Here is a 21,669-nt window from a genome sequence, read left to right as displayed (position 1 = left end):
TAAGGTCTTTAGCTTGTTTTTAAATCAGGTTGTTTTCTTATTAAATTTTAAGAGTTCTTTATTTTGGATAACAGTCCTTTACAGATGTGTCTTTTGTAAATATTTTCTGTCAATCTGTGGCTTGTATTCTAACTGTCTTGATTTTGTCTTTTGCAGAGGAGAAAATGTAATTTTAAGTAAAGTCTAGCCCGGCTGGCATGGCTCAGTGGTTGAGCATCAACCTATGAACCAGGAGGTCATGGTTTGATTCCCAGTTGAGGCACATGCCAGCGTTGTGGGCTCGATCCCCAGTGTGTGTGTGTGTGTGGGGGGGGGGGTGCAGGAGGCAGCCAATCAGTGATTCTCATCATAGATGTTTCTCTCTCTCCCTCTTTCGTCCTCTCTGAAATCAATTAAAAAATATATGTAAAAAGTAAGTCTAACTTATCATTTTTTTTTTCATAGATCATGTCTTTGTTGTTGTATCTAAAAAGGATCACTATACCCAACTTCATCTAGGTTTTCTATGTTATGTTTTAGAAGTTTTCTACTTTTGCATTCTACACTTAAGCCTAGGGTCCATTTTGAGTTAATTTTTGTGATCAACATAAAACAATTCTCCATTTTCTTTTAATATGTAAAACAGGCCCCTTTCAAGATCAGGCCTGTTATACACCTTTGTTTTTCTAGCCAGAAGTGCAGAAAAAATCAGCTTTGTCAGTGCTCCCTGCCCTTCTGCATTCTTCTGAGAGCAGTACCCCAAATGCAGGCCGAGTCCTTATCTGCCTGTGTCCATACCTGGGCCCACCCTCCTCTTCTCCCTGATTGAAATTTATATCAGTAGGGCCTGCCGCACGTCTGCAGAAACTACTTATGAATTTACTTAGGCTTCTTGGAAGGCTGAGTAGCTTGATTTGATAGGGGAGAAAAAGGGAGGAGGTAGATTTCTTCCATTAACAAATTATTTGCTGAGTTTATTAGATTAGCTACATTACAGAACATATGGTAGAGATATAAGATAGGTCAGTCTTTATGAGGAAGCACAAGGCAATAACTGACCTCACATAAAAAATAAAAACTTAGACTTCTATCGAATTAGGGGGGTGCCCACCAGCAGATGAGTGGATAAAAAAACTGTGGTACATTTACACAATGGAATACTACATGGCTGCAAAAATGAAGGCATCTTACCCTTTGTGACAGCATGGATAGACCTGGAGAGTATTACGCTAAGTGAAATAAGCCAGTCGGCGAAAGAAATACCGTATGATCTCACCTGTGTAATCTAATGAACAAAATAAACTGACAAACTAAATAGAAACAGAGGCATGGATACATGAAACAGACTGACAGCTGTCAGAGGTGGGGGGAGGGTTGAAAAGTGGGAACTGGATGAAAGAAGGTGAAGGGATTAGCCAAAGAACATATATACATAACCCACAGACAGACAACAGTGGAGTGATGGCCAGAGGGGAGGGCGGGGCAGGGGCTGGGTGGAAGGGGGGAAAATGGGACATCTGTAATAGTGCCCCAACAATAAAAATAAATTTAAAAATTTAGACTTCTAGTAATTTGGATAACAACATTCAAATAGGCTTAAGTCCCTGAGAATTCTAGCTTTAAAAAAATAATTGTAAAAAATATTAAATTAAAAAAAGCAAACATTGAAGGAATGAGCTCCCTAGTATACACAGACTGGTGTGGGCCTTACACTCTAAAATGTATTATTCTAAGGAAAACCCACAGGGAGGAAAACATTAGAAAGTGCTTCCGCTAAGACAAGTCTCCTTTTACATTTTAATATATTTACTCTTTTTTTGATATCACATGAGATAGCGAGCATGACGGGGGATTAGACATTTTGGAGAGGTAGTAGCTATACGCAAAGGTTGGCCACTGAGAAGGCTAGCGCTGTGGTCAACCGTTCATTTCACATCTAAAGAGATCGCTGGGAAAGGAACTTAATTTCAGGAAGAAGTCTGACTTGCGTTTCCTTGTTCTCCTTGTTTTCAACCATTTTCCCTATCTACATTCTCTGTCTCTTTCATGTAAGGTCAGTGAAATTGAAGACAAACTGATGGTGTCAGAAAGAAAGAAAAAGGAAGAGTGAGGAAGAGTGGGAGCGAGGAAGGAAAAGCACAGAAGTAGAGAGAGGAGATGGTGGGGAGGAGAGATCATGGTTGATGCCACTCGCCTGGAGTTAAAAATAAAACTTGAGCCTGGCCAGCGCTCAGTGGTTGAGCATCGACCTATGAACCAGGAGGCCACAGTTTGATTGCTGATCAGGGCACATGCCCCGGTTGTAGGCTCAATCCCCAGTGTGGGTGTGCGGAAGGCAGCCAATCAATGATTCTCTCTCATCATTGATGTTTCCATCTCTCTCTCCCTCTTCCTTCCTCTCTGAAATCAATACAAATATATTTTTAAAAAACTTGATAACAGCACCCTTTTTCTTTTTTTTAATAAAGTCCCTATTTTCCCTTTTGATGGGAAAAGTAGGAATAGTAAAGGAAGGGATGTATCTAGATGAGTCAGAGGATCAAAAAGAAGGAGCAAAGAGTGGATTTGGTTTTCTGCCTGGGCTCGGCAACCAGCAAGAGGAGAGCTAAGGGCGTGGCTTTCACAGCAGGAGGAAGAGCTAAAGCCGACTGTGGACTACCACCTACCACAGAGCACCTGGAACTCTGCTTAGTTCCAGTCATAGCTTTGACTTCATGATCGGTTACCTTCACCTTGGAATATTATGCAACCATGAAAAAGAACGAGCCAGACCAGTCATTCACACGTCACAGCTGTGCTTGGCACTGCTGCTTAGTCTCCTCACCCAGACACCCCCAGCTTCACCAGGACCACGTCACATTCTCCCAGGGAGGGATGCTTGAAACCTTGAGATGGGCTTAGTTTGGGAATGTGCACACAGTATACTTAAAAGTCAAATCAACCAGACACTGTGGTCCTTCCTGCCCTAGAGTCTCTGGGAAGGGATTAAACCAACCACAAACGGGCCGAGGAGGGTTGAACTGGGGAAGATGTAAGTCAAGTGTTATATTGGTCAGGTGTATGCTAGTTCTTAGATTTCCCTAAAGGAAACGGGGCTCCTAAACTTCCCTTTAAGGGGAGATGCGGTCCCATCATGGAAAGAACACGACCTGCGGAGTGGCAAACCCACGTGCAGTTCTGGTCTTGCCACTTCTACTGCTGCGACCTTTGCCCAGTTCCCCAACCTCTGCATCTGAGGACCCCTCCTTCTAAAACAGGGACCCTAGCACCTACCTCAGAGAGATCTCGTGAGGATTAACTGAAAATGTCGCTGCTAACTAGAGTACGTTTTTTTTTTATTTAATACTTTTACTGATTTCAGAGAGGAAGGGAGAGGGGGAGAGAGAGAAACATCAATGATGAGAGAGAATCATTGATCAGCTGCCTCCTGCCTGCCTCCTACTGGGGATTGAGCCTGCAACCCATGCATGTGCCCTTGACCGGAATCGAACCTGGGACCCTTGAGTCCACAGGCCCGATGCTCCATCCACTGAGGCAAACGGCTAGGGCTAGAGTGCGTTTTTAATAAATGCCGGTTTCCTCTCTTCTCTGGCGTTCTTAAACCTGTTCCCACAATTCACAGGGGAGAAGCCTGGGCGTCTGTCAGGAGAAGTATACTTATTGCACTAAGGCTGCTGCCCTTTGCTTTTCATAGCTGACCTCCCCCAAAGGGGTGTGTGTGTGTGGGTGTGTGTGTGTGTGTGTGTGTGTGTGTCGCTGTTCTGATCCTGGAGAGTGGGATGTGTATTGGTCAGTAGGGAAGTAGATCCTGGGGAGAATAGAGCATTTTACTGCAGAACCTGATCTTTATACTTCCTGACCCTGTCCTCCCCACAGAAACACTCACCTGGTTTCCAGTCTGAGTGTACTTTGGAATACAACCAACCCTGCCTGACTCAGCTTTCTGTTCCTCGGCAAATAACCAGGGCAACACCCTCCTTCCTCTGTGAGCTACTTAGTAACAGGAGGCGGGGAAGCACAGGGACCGTGTTGGCAGCCCTCCGCTGCCCATTGGCGGGTGTGGCGATAGCCTGGTCCAGTGGTCGGCAAACTCATTCGTCCACAGAGCCAAATATCAACAGGACAACGATGGAAATTTCTTTTGAGAGCCAAATTTTTTAAAGTTAAAACTTCTTCTCACACCACTTCTACAAAATAGACTCACCCAGGCCGGGGTATGTTGTGGAAGAGCCACACTCAAGGGGCCAAAGAGCCGCGTGTGGCTCGCGAGCCGCAGTTTGCTGACCGCGGGCCTAGTCCATCCCTGTCTCCAAATTGACAGCGACTACCATCATTGTTATTTTCTCTGCAGGTGCAAGACCAGAATAACAGTGTGAACCTCGTTCTGGCACGAGCTCACAGTGCTATTGAGCAAAATTACCATGAACAAGAGCTCATTTGCCTCCTAGCTCAGTTTGGTTCCTATGCAAAGTATGGTCTCATTCCTGCTTTTACCTTTCTATTTCCCATGGGAGCTTATTAAATACGAGACTCTGTGCTGGGTGCTGGGGAAATAATAACAGGAATAAGAAATGGGCCCTACACTCAAGTTTATAATCTAGTCGGGCGCTATATACTTGTGAAACAGTGCGTGTCATGGGATATGCTGATAGCAGTCCTTGTGGACACGGGAGAATAAACTCACCAGACACTCTGAGAGGCCATCACAGAGGAGTCTGGCATTTGAGCTGGGCCCTTCTTGATTGCTTCTTTCAAACTGTCATGAACATTAGCCAGTCTCATTGGAATCTTTTTGTTTGTTTGTTTTGTTAATCCTCACCCAAGAATATTTTACCATTGATTATTAGAGAGAGTGGAAGGGAGGGGGGAGAGACAGAGAGAAACATCGATGTGAGAGAGACACATTGATTGTTTGCCTCCCACATGTGCCCCAACCAGGGCCAGGGATCAAGCCTGCAACTGAGGTATGTGCTCTTGACCGGAATCGAACCCTGGACCTTTTAGTCGGCGGGCTGGTGCTTTATCTATTGAGCCAAACTGGCTACGGCTGGAATCTTAAAGACTGAAATTCACTTCTCAAGATCTAATAAAGAACACCGGCCTCTGAGTTAGAAGACCTGGGTACTAGTCCAAGTTCTGCTATGAGCTCACTCTGTGACCTTGAGCAAGATATGTAACCTCTCAGGATCATAATTCCAGGTAGTTTGGAAGAGGTAATCTCCATGGCATTTCCTGGTTCTAAAATACCTTTCTTCCTTTGTTCCTAACACATTACACAAATGAATGAAATGAAAAAGGAAAAGAAATTAGAACAAGTTTAGTCAGGGTGGGGGAAGAATGGAACAAAGGTTATGGATTCTACCAACACAGAAGCAATCACCAGCAGTCACTTCACCATGCATTAGACTGAAGGAGGCATCTCTGAACTTGAAAGGTTGGCTCATATTTTTACATATTTTTAGAAAAAAATATTTTTATTGAATTCAGAGAGGAAGGGACAGGAAGAGAGAGATAGAAACATCCATGATGATAGAGAATCATTGATTGGCTGCCTCCTGCACGCCCCACACTGGGGATTGAGCCCGCAACCTGGGCATGTGCCCTGACCGGGAATCGAACCATGACCTCCTGGTTCATAGGTTGACACTCAACCATTGACCCACACCGGCCAGGCAAGGTTGGCTTATTTTTTAAGCAAAAAGGAAAAACGTTTAGTATAGTTTTCCTACTTTCTCTACTACCAGGGAACTTGTTCAGCACTTACATCAGTGAACAAGGTGGATGCTGGGCCTTCTACTCCACTCCACAGCTCTTGTCACGTGCAAGCTCCTCCTTCTATTTCCCATAGATAAGTTTTTGAGAACACATCACTTCCCTCAAAACCCGAGTTCACTTCATATTGTTTCATTCAATGGAAATCTTTAAAACATTATCTTAGTAGACCTCTCTTTTTTTTTTTTTTTTTTTGACACTACTTTGTAATCAACAGGGTCAACTAGTCACGTATCTTTGAAATGATCTACTCCTTTTGGCTTTCATGACACTATTCTCTCCTGGTTCTCTTCATCTTCCATCATCTTCTTCCTCCCTTTTAAGGAGTCCTCTTCTTTTGTCTGCCTCTTTAAACATGAGCTGTCTCTGGCCCATTCTTCTATGTCTTTGTCTTATAAGAATTCATACACACCCATGGCTCCATCAACAGTTGCGTGCTGATGACTCCCATGACTATCTCTAGCCCTGAGCTCTTCTCTAAGTTTCCAACTCCTGAATCTAACCTGCCGAACAAGACAGGCACACACATAAACACACAGATACTTCTCAGTCACCTTCATGTCAACATGTTCCAAGTGGAGCTCATCTTCCTTCCCCACCAAACTGCCTTTTCTGTATCCCAAACTTGGGCAATGGCTTAACGTCCAGTCACTCTTAAAGCCAGAATCCTGGGGGTTACCCTAGACTCCTCTTTGTCCCTCACTCTGCCCTCCAGGGTCCCTTTCCCCCCAAGAGACTAAAAAAACTCTGCTTATTTCATTTCTCCAGATTTGCTGGTGTTCCCTCTTTCCTTTCTGTTCCTACAATTATTTCACTTAGGCTCATAGTGTCTTTTGCTTGGACTACTGCAATGCTTCTAAGTCCTGTTGCCCATCAATCTTTCCACTTCTGCAGCCACAGTCATCTACCTACAATGTAAATCTGACTGTACCACCATAGAATTTAAAATATTTCATTGATTGCCCTGGCTGGTGTGGTTGGAGCAATGACCCATACGCCAAAGGTGAGGGTTCGTTTCCCGGACAGGGCACATACCCAGGTTCGATCTCCGGTCGGGGCACGTGTGGGAGGCAACCGATTGATGTTTCTCATCAATGTTTCTCTCTTTCTCTCTCTAAAATCAATACAAAATTTTAAAAATATTTCATTGACTAATAGCCACATGGATGTAGCCCACTCCCCTTTGCATTTCATATATAGTAGTCTCTCCGTATCTGCAGGGGATACAATCCAAGACCCCTAATGGATACTTAAAACCATGGTTAGTACCCAAACCTATATATACTATATATTTTTCCTGTCCTATAATAAAATTTATAAATTAGGCACAGTAAGAGACTAACAACAACATTAGAGTAAATATAAAAATATACTGTAATAAATAATGTCAGTGTGGTCTCTCTTAAAATATCCTCTTGTACTCTACTACTCACCTCTTCACTTAAAGGAAGCACTTCCTGGCTTCTCTTTGGCATGTCCGAATAGCCAGCATCACTACTCTTACACTTTGGGGCCACTCGTAAGTAAAATAAGGGTGACAGGAACACAAGCATCGGGGTCTGAGACAGTCAGTCTGATAATTGAGGTAGATCCTCTAAGTGACTAACCAGTGGGAACAAGAGTGTGGAGATGTTGGACAAAGGCATGATTCACAGCCGGGCGGGAAGGAATGGAATGGCATGAGATTTCATCACACAACTCAGAATGGCATGCAACTTAATGAATTGTTTCTTTCTGGAATTTTCCATGTAATATTTTCGGGCCATAGTTGACTGCGAGTAACTGAAACCAGGGAAAGCGAAAGTGTGGCTAAAAGGATCTACTGGTCCCAAGACTTGGCTCTTTGCCTGCCTCTCCATCCTCATCTCCCATTTTCCCCCAACACAAACCTTCAGGGTACACTTTGCTCATGCTAGTCTCTCCACCTAGTATGTCCTTTGCAATTTTCTTCACCTGACTTACCTTTGCTCAGTTTTCAACACATGGGCCTTATTTCCTTTAGAAAGCCCTCTGTGAACTCCAGGTTGGGTTACGTGTACCACCTCTGTGCTACCATAGTACCTTATACATATCTTGATTTGTATCATTTACTTGTCACATTAAAATTACACACGTACATGTCTTACTCATTAGACTAGTGGCTCCTCAAAAGCAGACCTTATCTGCTTCATCTTCAGCTTCCCAAGGCTGAGCACAAAGCCGGGCATATAATAACAGTTCTTGATCTGAAATGAACTGATGCAGCTTAGCCTTAACCCTAAATCATGAGGAAACTATCATCTAAATCCGGTCATTAGTAAGGTTGCTGCGACCAGTACTTTCTCATATAATTTTTAGAGCTAGATGTGTCCTTAAAAGGATCATCTAGTACTGTGCCTCTTGGGAGTAGGTAAGCAAAGGAATATCTGAAATCACAGGACCAATATAGTACATCATCCTGGAGTATCAATTTCACCTAAAGATTTCACGGAATATAACTTTCCTGGTAAAACAGATAGAGGTGGATTTTAGAGTATCATACACATTCAGGCATTAAGAATGACTTTAGCCCTAACCAGTTTGGCTCAGTGGATAGTGTGTCGGCCTGCGGACTCAAGGGTCCCAGGTTCGATTCTGGTCAAGGGCATGTACCTTGTTTGCGGGCACATACCCAGTAGGGAGTGTGCAGGAGGCAGCTGATCGATGTTTCGCTCTCATCGATGTTTCTAACTCTCTATTCCTCTCCCTTCCTCTCTGTAAAAAATCAATAAATTAAAAAAAAAAAAAAAAAAAAAGAATGACTTCAGCTTAAGGCTGTCCTCAGCCAAGCCTTCATGTCGTGGGGGCACACATTCTATGGTGAGTGGTAGTGTCTGAGAAACACGAATGGACAGATCATGGTTTTACACTGTAGTTTAGTTCTTGACGAGAGCCTTTCATATAAAAATAGATAGCACTGCCGAAACCGGTTTGGCTCAGTGGATAGAGCGTCGGCCTGCGGACTCAAGGGTTCCAGGTTCGATTCCGGTCAAGGGCATGTACCTTGGTTGCGGGCACATCCCCAGTAGCGGGTGTGCAAGAGGCAGCTGATCGATGTTTCTCTCTCATCGATGTTTCTAACTCTCTATCCCTCTCCCTTCCTCTCTGTAAAAAATCAATAAAATATATTTAAAAAAAATAATAATAATTAGCACCAGCGAGACCAAAGCACAGAAACGACCTCGAAAGCAGCCAGAAGCGAGAGGTTTTTTCATCCTGGGCTTGGGTTATGTCCTTTGCAATTTTCTTCACTGGACTTACCTTTGCTCAGTTTTCTACAAGAGGGCCAGATTGACTGTCTCAGACCCCAATGCTTGTGTTCCTGTCACCCTTATTTTACTTACTAGTGCCCGCAACCAGGGTATGTGCCTGGGTTAGGCAGGCAGGTCTTCTGAAATAGCACATCACTGTGTTTTATTATTACAGAATATTCCAGATGCTAGATAAAGGCAGGGGAGAGGAGGCAGAAAAACAACATTAAAACACAACAAAGAGAAGGCTTGGGTCACAGTGGGGGCCAGGTCAAAGAGAGTGGAAGGAGAGGAAGGACTGTGGAGGCGAGATGTGGACATAAAAGAAAAAAATTCCAAATGGGACTGTGGTTAAAGATGGGGCTGTCTGCAGGGTTTTGGGTGATAACCTCAGAAATTATTGCATCTTTAGCAAAATGGTATGGGGAGTTTTCGCCCCCGGAAGTTCTACCTGGAGTCCTGGTAGTTTGACAACTTCCTGGTCTGCTATCTTCCAGCTGTCCCATCTATCAACTTTGAGGATGAGGGAAGTGACATAAAAAGATGCAGAAGAGCCCTGCCAGCGTGACTCAATGGTCGAGCGTTGACCTATGAACCAGGAGGTCATGGTTTGATTCCCAGTCAGGGCGCATGCCCGGGTTGTGGGCTCGATCCCCAGTGTGGGGCGTGCAGGAGGCAGCCGATCCATGACTCTCTCTCATCACTGATATTTCTACTTTTCTCTCCCTCTCCTTTTCACTCTGAAGTTAATAAAAACTTATTTTTAGAAAAAGGTGCAGGAGAAACAGGAAACAGCAAGGGGACATGTAGGAAGGGCTCATTTAAAAAGGGTAGTGACGTCAACTGAAGTCAAGCCACATTAATCCGGAGCTTATTATGCATCAGGCATTGTTCTAGGACCGGTGATGGAGGAACAGGGAGAGCAAGAATGAACCCCAGCCTCCAAGGAGTTGGCAAGTCTTCTTTGAAGGCGACTGAGAAGGAAAAGCCCACAGTGGAAACGCCAGTATCTAACGCAGAAGCTTCCCCAGCCGAGAGCGATGAATCTGCCTCACACGCTGACTCTCACGTCAGGCTGCACAAGGGGAACCGGCATGGATTCGGAGAGTGGCCTTCAGGGACAGAAATTCTCTCCTAGATCCTATGGCCAAGAAATTCTCCAGAGGTACTAGGACAACCTTTCCCCAGTAAAGCCCCCTAAAGAAAAATTACCAGGCGAATTATGCTTTTCCATCTCAGCTAAATCGTCTCCTAAACAGCCTGTTAGGACAAACACTTGGCATGAGATAGAGCTTCTTCAAAGCCCCTGATTTATTCAGGGTTCCTAAGTATTTCATTATGGGTGGGGAATACATGTTTTGGAAATGCTTACTCCAAAACAATTATTTGTACATATGTACATTGCCCTAGAATCTCTCTTATTTTTATTTTTTAAATAAATTTTTATTGATTTCAGAGAGAAAGGGAGATAGAGAGATAGAAACATCAATGATGAGAGAGAATCATTGATTGGCTGCCTCCTGCACACCCCCTACTGGGGGGGGGAATCTAGCCCACAACCCAGACATGTGCCCTTGGCCGGAATCGAACCTGGGACCCTTTAGTCCGCAGGCCGACGCTCTATCCACTGAGCCAAACCGGCTAGGGCACTTTTTATTTTTTTAATAGGAAAGAACTCAGTCTTCATGGAAGCCTCTGATGGTCTCTGTGACAGACAGGGACGCCGAGGGGCACATAGGTGACAGAAGCACCAGGTACTCTAAAGTGGGTGGAGTCCAGAACAAAAAGTCTGGTTTTGAACCCTAGACTACCACTTAAGCTTCCATAAAACAAGAATCTCTACTGCTAAAGAAATTATATAATGAATAAATCTAAGTTATTAGTGGCATTTTCTCAAACGACTAGAGATAGGGCCTTTTTAAAAAAATCTTTATTGATTAAAGGGCCTTTCGTTTTTTTTTTTAAATATTTGTATTGATTTCAGAGAAGAAGGGAGAGATATGGAAACATCAATGATGAGAGAGAATCATCGATTGGCTGCCGCCTGCACGCTCCACACAGGGGATCCAGCCTACAACCTGGGCATGTGCCCTGATTGGGAACTGAACCATGATCTTCTGGTTCATAGGTCAACGCTCAACCACTGAGCCACACTGGCCTGGCTAGAGATAGGACCTATTTCATGAGAAACTGATTATACTAGGAAGCTGCTGGAGACATAACGATAAGCCAGCAAAAAACCGTGCTCTGCCTGATCACCCTGCATTGAAGCTTGCCACTCTACAAACACCCAAAGACTGCACTTTCGTATGCTGTTCTTATTTTTAGTACACCATTCTTAAACTTGGACATTTCAATAAAGCCCCCAACATAAAAGGCAGAACCCAAAATAACAGAGACTTTGAAAATAAACAGACGCTGTAGGCAGCTGATGAAAACTTAAAAGTGTAGAAAAAAATTCCAAGTTAATATTCTCAGAGACAGGGGAAGATATTGTATCCATGAAATAAAAACAGGATGCCATAAAACAAAACATGCAGAAGGCTCCGTAGCCAAATAAAAGCCCTTGGGAATTACACATATCGTGGTAGAAGTAGAAAAATTTCATAGGAGGTTTTGGGAGATTTATTAGAACTAAAAGACAGGAGACAGCTTTGAACATGGGGAAAGATAAGCAACTCAGAGGGCGGATCCAAGAGACCCAACATCTAAGTAATTAATGTTTCAGAAAAACAGGACAGAGGAAATGATATAACAAGAAAACCACCCAGAACTGCAGGATATGATTTTTATTTTATTTTTAAAATATATTTTATTGATTTTTTTTTTTTTTTTTTACAGAGAGGAAGGGAGAGGGATAGAGAGTTAGAAACATCGATGAGAGAGAAACATCGATCAGCTGCCACCTGCACACCTCTCACTGGGGATGTGCCTGCAACCAAGGTACATGCCCTTGACCAGAATCGAACCTGGGACCCTTGAGTCCGCAGGCCGACGCTCTATCCACTGAGCCAAACCGGTTAGGGCCAGGGTATGATTTTTAGATGGAAAAGGCCTTGAAAGTACCTGGAACAATGACTCAAACAAACAAACAAACACACCCTATCAGTAACTAATGACGTGGTGAAATATCAGAACAAGAGGAATATAGAAAAGAAAACCCTACAAACTCCCAGAGACCAAAACGAAATCCAAGGGACCAGAAGTCAGAACGGCATCACCTTCTCAACAGCACTCCAAGGAGGCGGGAGAAAATGGAACAGTGATTCCAAAACTGAGAGGAAGCCATTTCCAGTTAATACCCTCTGTCCAGCCACCATCCGCCAAGTGCAAAGGAAGAAAACGGACATCTTAAACGCGTAACGTCTCAAAAAGCAGCCATGTCCTGTGGGGCCCGACTTCTCTATAATTAGGGGAACGCTCTTTACGAAAAAAAAAAAAAATCGTAAGATTGCAAACACAAAATTGGGTGTGAAAGTGAATATTTATTCAGACTGAGAAAAGAAATCACAAGAAATCGGAGCCATGGAGGTTCAGGACTCTTAAAATCTCTTTAGGAAATTTACCAAAAATGCTTCTTTTAGAAAAAAAATATTTTTTATTGATTTCAGAGAGGGAGGGAGGGAGAGAGGGAGGGAGAAAGAGAGAAAGAGAGAGGGAGGGAGGGAGGAAGGGAGGAAGGGAGGGAGAGAGAGAGGGAGGAGAGAGAGAGAGAAACATCAATGATGAGAGAGAATCATTGGTTGGCTGCCTCCTGCACACCCTACACTTGGGATCAAGCCTGCAACCGAGGCATGTGTCCTGACTGGGAATCAAACCGTGACCTCCTGGTTCATAGTTTGATGCTCAACCACTGAGCCACACCGGCCGGGCCAACATGCTTCTTGGTGGCCACCTGGCTTTTCCTCTCCACCCAACACCTGGCAGCAGTTTTCAGCCCTCCCAGGGGCCCATGAGCTTTGTAAGCTGCAGGATAAACCTGCTCTGTCTCCACATGCCTTTTCTCAGGAAGCTGTGCTCCAGCAAAGCCAAGGAGTGAGAAGGCATGGAATCCGAGGAACAGGAATCCAGGCATTCCCAGGCCGGTAGCGAGGGAGCTCCCAGTATCACAGGGGCTCAGAGAACAGCCAGTCCCAGAGGATGGGGGCTGAGCAGGGAAGTTTCCAAGACAGAGAGAAAATCAAAGTGGCTACTTGATGTTTAACTCTACTGAGAGGAATTTTACCATCCTGTCAACGTTTGAACAAGAATTGGTAATGAATACTCAAAACACTAAGCAAAATTGAAGAAGGTGAAGCAATTACTAACTCCAGGGGATGGAAAAAGGTTGGCCAGGAAAGGAAGGGTAAAAATCATGGTTTATTGCCCTGACTGGTGTGGCCCAGTTGGTTGGTTACCTTTTCCTGGTCAGGGCAGATCCCAGGTAGGAGGCCTGCAAAGAGAGAGGGGAGCAGTGTTGTGCTCTCACATCGATGTTTCTCTCCTCTCCCTTCCTCTCTCTCTAAAAATCAATCAACTATTTTTTTTTAAATCATGGTTTATCAAAAGGCACAGTTGTGAATAATATCTGCATAGTCATAATAATGTGAACACTAATTAAACATTGCTGTATTAAACATAAGTAGAATATCTTGGGATCTTGCAAGAAACAGAGGTTAGTATGAGATAAAGGAAGCAGAATCCTCATCCTCCAAGGTAGGAGGTTAACAGATAGTATCTAGAACTGGAAAAAGAAAAAGAAATAGCCAGTAGCATGCTATTTGGCAATATGGTGGTAAATATGAGGGAAAAAAAATAGCCCAGAGCATTACAAGTAGTCGCCTATAGGGGGCAGCTCAGTATGGACTCTATAAAGACCTTAGAACTATACATTTATTTATGTTGACCAAAATATAAAATTTTAAAAATGAAGTAACGAAACAGGAATTTTAGGGGAATATGGGCAGGCTTAGGCAATTTGTAGAATTGGGGTCCATGGAAAAACACAGGGCTACCGATGGGGAGAAGGTACATCTCTGTAACACAAGAAAGACAGGTGCAGGGAACAGCAACAGTTGCATTTACATAAGACAAGGGAACTGGAAATAGCCAAAAAGGTCTATATTTACAAAATGAAGAAGAAGGAAGAAAGCCAGAAAGAAAAGAACAATGAAGGAGGCGGGCATCACATGTTCCATGTGGTGTTTGACCTTTGAGCTCAGGAGTTACTATAGTAACCGGTCTAAGGGAACAGTGACCAATCAGGGGATATCAAGGCACCAGGACCTGCAGCCTTTATAAGCCGTAGAGAAAAAGAACTCAGTGGGACCCTTTTCCCCCTCCCCATGTGGGAGTCCATTCTGTGGGACTCTTTCCCTCTCCCCACGTGGGAGTCTGTACTTGTTCTTCAACAAATCTCCACCTTTGCTATACTACCCTCTGTCCGTGGATTCATTCTTCGACTCTGGTGGACAAAGAATCCGGGTTCCAGTCCAAAAATTCCATTTCAGTAATGTCCTCAAGAGGAGTGATACAGAAAGCTGTTGGACATACAATGAGGTGTCCCTGCTAAAGCACCCCCAATTCAATGTTTTTTTAAGTTGTGCCCCTGCAAACACTTGCATTTCAATTACTCAGAGGGCTGTTTACTATTCAGATTCATAGGCCTGTCCCAGACTTAAGTAACCAGCATATCCTGGGATGGGCTTCAGACTCTATATAATTTAAAAAAGTCCCTCCAGACCCACTACGTATCTATTGCTTGTTAGTAAACCAAAGAAATAAACAAACAACCTAACAACCGATGTAGAAGACACGAGTCAATGACTCAGAAAACATACGAGGGCAAATTCCCATAACCGCCTACCCAATCAACAGCCTTTCTCCCCTCTTCCTTATTAACAGAGCCCCTATTTTGTTGCATTGGCAAAATGTCTGACAAAGCACTAAATCCTCTCAGGCTCTCAGGAGTGGCTATGGGACACAGTCCTTTACATGAACAAGATGTAAGAAGTTGACTGGGTGGGGCTTTCAGGAAAGATCTTGTTTTATAAAAAAAAAAAAAAAAAAAGGGACAGACTCAGCTGGTACCTGCCTTCTGCCCTCTAGCTAACACGGAAGAGGTGCCCGTCCTTCAGCGAGGACGCCAGCTGCCCGCCAAGGACAGTGGGGCAGGAAGGCAGACGAGCTGCCCAGCCCTGACTGCTCAGCTCCAGACGCCTAGTTATTTGCGAAAAACAATCTCCTTACTGAAGTCACTGGAGTAGGGTGATCTGTGACCGCAGCTGAATGACATCTCACAGGTGTTCAAATGTTTATCTGATAGTTGTTTTTTTTTTATCATTTGAGGAATTTAATATACAAAGAATTGCAAACAATAACATTCAACACCCAGAATTCATGATGGTGAACATTTCTTCATATTTGTTTCTGGATTTTTTTTTAATTGAACGAGATCATTACTATCTATTATGAATAGTACAGATATGACTAAACTCACCTTTCCCCAACACCTATATTCCTGTTGTTCTTCTAACCCAAGAAGCAACTATTTGCTAGCTACTGAACATGTTTCATTGAGTGCCTACTACAGGCACTGTGCTGGGAATTACACATGGGCCAGACAAGTAAAGCTCTTTCCTTCATGGAACACGGGATATAGCAAGAGTAGAATAATCTACAGAAGTCTGAGTCCAGGATTCAGGGAAGCTATAGTTTGCTCTCACAGACTACTCTCCTTCCCCCCAAAAAAGCAATAGAGTCAATCAAACTAAACCAGTTGACTTATGTATCTGGGAAATCCTCAAATACCCCATGCCAGAAAGGACAGGAATCTGAACATCAGGAGACCTAGGTTTCAGCCATAATTCTTCAGCAAAGTAGATTTGGGGAAGCAACATGACATACTTCCTCAATTTTTCCTGAATCCACTTTTTTTGTTTGTTTCCTTTGGAAAACAAGAAGATTGAGCTTGATCACCTTTAAGGCTATCCTCACCTCTAAACTACTTTTGTGATGACATTGAAAAAATGATGGGCATGATCTATACCAAACAAGAATGTCTCTAAATTTATATTCGAAGAGTTCAAGTCAGAGAATAGATTAAATACATGTTCAGGAAAGACGAATCACAACTCCTCACCACACACACACACACACACACACACACACACACACACCACACCCTGGACGGGCTGTGATATTTGGGAGAGCTCTGTTTTGCGTCCTAGCTGCCACCTAACAGATGGATAAGCCCAGGCCAGATTCTCTGTATCTCGAAGTTTCAATGTCCTTATTTATGAAATCGGCTACTCCTCTGCCCTCAGTGCTCCTCGTGGAAATCACCTTGTTCTCTGTAAAGCCCCCTTATGATGTGATAAGACACTGGAAATGGCTTATAATACCCACAAGACACTGGAAATGGCTTATAATATCTACATCCTGCCAGGAAAACACACGCGTGCGCTTTGATAGCTTCCGTTTAATCCGTCATCACCCAAGGCTGATGGGTCTTGTGAGTGTCCTTCTCCCGAGTGACCCATTTTATTTTCACACAAGAGGACAGACAAGAGAAGCAAAAGCAGCTAAAATGCAAACCACCCACTTGCCTGAGCCCCAGTGACGGTTTGGGGGAGAGGGTGGGTGGTTAGAAGGCAAGCCCAGTTCAAATACAGTGTGGGATCACTTACCCGTGGCCCCTGATGGCTCACACGCAGCATCGTTATCGTACGGTGAATAATCTGGTTTTTGTTTTATGACCGGTCTACAGAAAAAAGCCATCGATACGAGCTCTGTCTACATATCCAGTCATTAGCTGATGACACAGGAGTGACTTTAGCTCTCTTACCCACAATTATAAGAAGTTTCACAATAGCAGGAACTTTGGCTATGGGAGTGGCTCCACAGAGGGTAAAACTGCCCTTATCCATATCAACCGGCAGAGTCGTTTGAGGACAAGCGATAACCCTTTCATTAGAGCCAACCTAGGAACACCTGTACTTTGACCAATTAAGCGCAGCTGCCGATGTTAACCCGAAGGTGGCGGGGAGAAAAGAAAGCAGGTCTTTCTCTTTACCTTTCCCCCCCCAGCCTTTGCCCAATTCCAACGATCTCCAAGCGCTGTTTGCTGAGATTAGGCAAGAGACACAACCAAGGACACAACCTGGGAAATCGCCAAATAGAATAACGTGCTGAACGTGAGGTTAAACAGCTTCCCCGTGGCCATCACAGCCCACGGCGGCCAGGTGGGCGAGGGAGGAGCCCACGGGATAGGAGGATTCATGCCCCCCAGGAGCTAAGTCAGCCGTGGTGCTCTGTCCACCTCCCACGGAAGAAGCGAGAGGAAATCAAAGCTCCTTAATCAAGGAAATGGTGTGCCTGGCTCCCCAGATACCCAAACAAATACCGCACAGGCAGAAACCACGCCTCACCACGCCCCTGGGAGGCGCTCACCCCGGGGTAACCAGGGGGCCACACTGGATACATCCCACATAGAATGCACCTGCCCTGACACACTAGGCGCCGAGGGTAAGTGGTCATCACCAAGCCCACAGCACCGGGCCATGGAGAACGCCCTTCCTCGGCGTCATATCTCTGTATCAGGGCTGGTTTCTCCTGAACACTAAGCCACACTCCCTATTAAAGTGAATGTAAAGGTACAGGCACCATTCCTAGGCCACTTTATGAGCCAGGTAGACTGATGGGTGGGGCAGTGGGGCAAAGGGACGGGGGAAGAAGGGGGCAATGGTAGAAACTGGGGGGCAGGTGGGAGAGTCTGTGAAGGAAATGGTCATTCCTGGGGCTTTTTACAAGAGGTGCCTGGCTAACTTTTCATAAAGCCACAGGTTTCCTTCCTGAAACGCAAATGTTTCCTGCATCCAGGCTGCGTCCTGTCTCCTCTAGACCCAGGCAGGGTCACCCCAAACCTGCTTCTAGGTCCCGTAAACCTCTCCAACCGGCGCTAATGGCACCTCTGGCTCCTGGATCCCTTTCTACCCACCCGGCTACTAGCGGAAGCGGAACAAAGGCTCCGGAGACGTTATCAATCAATCAACCAACCAACCAATCAATCAATCAATCGCCTCTGATTAGATTCCTGGCTTCAGGGCAGGGCCTGGTTGGGGGGTTTGTGGACGGGCGCCCCGAGAAGTGACAGTGGGGCTGTTCAGCCCACCGTCCCGTCGAGCCACGAAAGCAGCCCCGGCCTCTGGGCCCGGCACCAGTCGTCACCGCCCGGGAGTCTCTACCCGCGGGGGGAATGGACGGCAGGGGCTTCGCCCTTCCCAGCTCCGCTCACGCGCAACACGGGCAACCCAGCAAATTCCTCCCAGCGCCGCAGGCGACGGCAGAGGGGCTCGGGGTGAGGGGAGCGTCCCCAACCGTGAGCCTTCCAGCTTTTCCCACCTAGGCAACGTCCGAGGCCCCTCCCCATCGAACCCCCACGGCTTCCGAGCCCCCTCCCCGTCTGAGCGCCCTCCCCGTCCGAACCCCCTCTGCGTCCGAGCCGCCTCCCGGTCCGAGCCCCCTCCCCATCGAACCCCCACGGCTTCCGAGCCCCCTCCCCGTCTGAGCCCCTCGGCATCCGAGCCCCCTCCCCGTCTGAGCCCCTCGGCATCCGAGCCCCCTCCCCGTCTGAGCGCCCTCTGCGTCCGAGCCCCCTCCCCGTCCGAGCCCCCTCCCTGTCCGAACCCCCTCTGCGTCCGAGCCGCTTCCCGGTCCGAGCCCCCTTCCCCATTGGAGCCCCCTCCCCGTCCGAGCCCCCTCCCCGTCCGAGCCCCCTCCCCGTCCGAGCCCCCTCCCCGTCCGAGCCCCCTCTGCGTCCGAGCCCCCTCCCCGTCCGAGCGCCCTCCCCGTCCGAGCCCCCTCCCCGTCCGAGCCGCCTCCCCGTCCGAGCCCCCTCCCCGTCCGAGCCCCCTCCCTGTCCGAACCTCCTCTGCGTCCGAACCCCCTCTGCGTCCGAGCCGCCTCCTGTCCGAGCCCCCTCCCCAGTCCGAGCCACCTCCCCCGTCCGAGCCGCCTCCCCGGTCCGAGCCCCCCCCTCCCCGTCCGAGCCCCCCCCTCCCCGCCCGAGCCCCCTGCCCACAGCGGGCATCTCACCTGTGCTGAGGGCCCAAGCGACCCGCTGGCGCGCTGCCGCCAAGGAGCAGGTGCGAGCGCTCCTCCCGCCGGCGCCCAGGCTCTATCTAGCCCGCACTCCCCGCCCCTGACCGCCCCTCCCCGCCCCTGCTCACGCGCCGTTCCTTCCTTCTCCAAGTCCTCACTTTCCTCCACGCCCCTGACCTCCACCTGCCGTGTTCCCCGCCCCGACACTCCCTAAGAAGTGCGCTCCACAGGGTCCGGTCCATGGGCGCGCACGGCGAGCAACTGTGACCTCCTAGGATGCAAAGTAATGACAGAGCCTGGGAGGTGGCGGCCAGGACCGGGAGAGAGGCTGTGCTGAGGAAGAGTGTGTCATATCCTGGACCAGAAGCCAGCCTTGTAGTTGAAGCTGGGTGCAGCCACACCAAGCTTCCTCCTCCTTTCCCCTCCCTCCCCCTTTCCTTCCTTCCTTCCTTCCTTCCTTCCTTCCTTCCTTCCTTCCTTCCTTCCTTCCTTCCCTCCTTCCCTCCTTCCCTCCTTCCCTCCTTCCCTCCTTCCTTCCTTCCTTCCTTCCTTCCTTCCTTCCTTCCTTCCTTCCTTCCTTCCCTCCCTCCTTCCCTCCTTCCTTCCTTCCTTCCTTCCTTCCTTCCTTCCTTCCTTCCTTCCTTCCTTCCTTCCTTCCTTCTTTTCCTCCCTCCCTCCCCACCCCCTCAAATCTGCCACTGCTAGGCAGGCACAGTTCTGGGTGCTGGGGTTAGAGCTGCTATGGAGAAAAAGTCCTTGCCCTGAAAGAGCGGCTTCCTACTAAGAAATGCTAATTTTCTTTGTAGCATCAGGTGGCCTCAATGTTCTCATCTGTAAGTTAAGGGTTGGCCGAGTTGAATTTCCCACCTTGTTGCTCATCAAACCCCTGTGGAAGCTGAAAGCATGCAAGAGCTCAGGCTGCATCTCAGACCTAGCGATGGCAATCTGGGAGGAGTGCTGGCAGGTGTTCCCAGCACGTCAAACTCCCAGGCCCGCGGGCCGCATGCCTCCTTTAAATATCCCAGTCCTGGCTGCCGCCTCACAGGCTCTGTCATGACTGCATCCTGGGAGGTCACAGTTGGTCGCAGTGGGTGCCCATGGACCGGACCCTCCGGCTGCGAGTTGGACATGCTTGGCCGTGACCGTAGGAAGCCAGGGTTGAGATCTCTAAGACACCTGCCAGCTTATCCATTGTTGAAGGCACAGGAAACCGAGAGAGTCTTCCTGGAAGAGATGCTGTATGTAGGTTTTAAAGAAAGGCAGAGGATATACACTAGCTGGATGGAAGGATCCCAAATGCAGCTTCTTTTGATCAAGTAGCTTTCCTTTTCTACAAAGGAAGGCACTTTTGAGGATGAGGCATAAATCTGAGCAAATCTCCTCTATAAAAGAGTGGGTGCACCCTCCCACCCCCAGCACGCCTGCATTTTCCCCTCCCCTTTTCCTCCCCCCACATGTGTGCATCTTCTCAACTCTGAGGAACCCCAGGAGACTTGCAGCCAGGGGAGCAATGGGCAGTGGTGTCTTGTCCTGGGCTAACCCCTCTCCCAGGACCCCCACTTCTCTGCCTCTCCAGTGAGCTGACAGCACCTCCTCCTTGGCTCACTTCTCTCCCATAATGTTTCCAGAGAGCCAGAGCAGCCCTGCCTAGTCCCTCTCCTGCTGCTTCTTCTATCCTAAGTCTTTCCTTGTTCCACTGTCCCCGGTTGTAATAAACACTCTCAAATAAATAAATAAGTAAATAAAAAAGGAAAGGAAGCCTGGTGGAAGGAGATAATGGCAGAGAGGCACTGATACCAGTTAAAAGGCTGATGGAGCCACACACTTCAGATGGATAATGCGCCAGAGCCAGAGCTGGGAGGGCACCTCTCTCACTGGCCATCATCTTGGGACTTGCTCACACCCATTGTTTTGCAAATGGATGACTAGGTGGAGTCTTGGACGCCTGTTACCCTGGGAAATCCTGCTCCTTGCCATCAGATCCCTGCTATGGTCAGGCTTTCTCTTCACTGGGGTTTTCTCTTCCTCTAAGGCCATGATGATGAGCAAATGTGTGACCTCTTAGTTCTAATTACTGGTGGGTAGAGATGCTTCTTAACATTGAAAAATTGGAACTAGCCCGGCCGGTGTGGCTCAGTGGTTGAGCATCCACCTATGAATCAGGAGGTCACAGTTCAATTCTCAGTCAGGGTACATGCCTGGGTTGTGGGCTCAATCCCCATTAGGGGGTGTGCAGGAGGCAGCTGATCAATGATTCTCTCTTATCATTGATGTTTCTATCTCTCTCTCCCTCTTCCTTCCTCTCTGAAATAAGTAAAAAGATAAAAGAAAAATCAGAACTAGGAAAATGACCTCTGCCTCAAATTATAATATCCAAGTGCCAGAACAAACCAGTTTTTACAGAATAGGTTGACCATCTTTAACTTGATCTGTAAAAATAATGTAAATCAAATAACAAATCAAACAGTTAACATAAGATAAATTACTAATATATCAACAACTATAAATTCACACAATAAGAACAGCTAACAACTATTATAAGGCTATTTTAATATAATAGATTAGTGTC

General features: G+C 46.7%; 1 protein-coding gene across 2 annotated transcripts in view; it reads right to left on the bottom strand.

The window, feature by feature from the left end:
• TMEM45B (transmembrane protein 45B) overlaps positions 1–19,187 on the bottom strand; it is a 32,271-nt gene extending 13,084 nt beyond the window's left edge. For both annotated transcript variants that reach the window (XM_054712616.1, XM_054712615.1), the window contains exon 1: positions 19,095–19,187. The gene's annotated coding sequence lies outside the window, so the exon portion shown is untranslated. The remainder of the gene's footprint in view (positions 1–19,094) is intronic.
• Positions 19,188–21,669: the final 2,482 nt, after the last annotated feature.

The sequence above is a fragment of the Eptesicus fuscus genome, chromosome 23 (assembly GCF_027574615.1).
Source record: "Eptesicus fuscus isolate TK198812 chromosome 23, DD_ASM_mEF_20220401, whole genome shotgun sequence".
In the NCBI taxonomy this organism is placed as follows: Eukaryota; Metazoa; Chordata; class Mammalia; order Chiroptera; family Vespertilionidae; genus Eptesicus; species Eptesicus fuscus.
The sequence above is the reverse complement of the archived record's forward strand: the minus strand, read 5'-3'. Positions and strand labels throughout refer to the sequence as shown.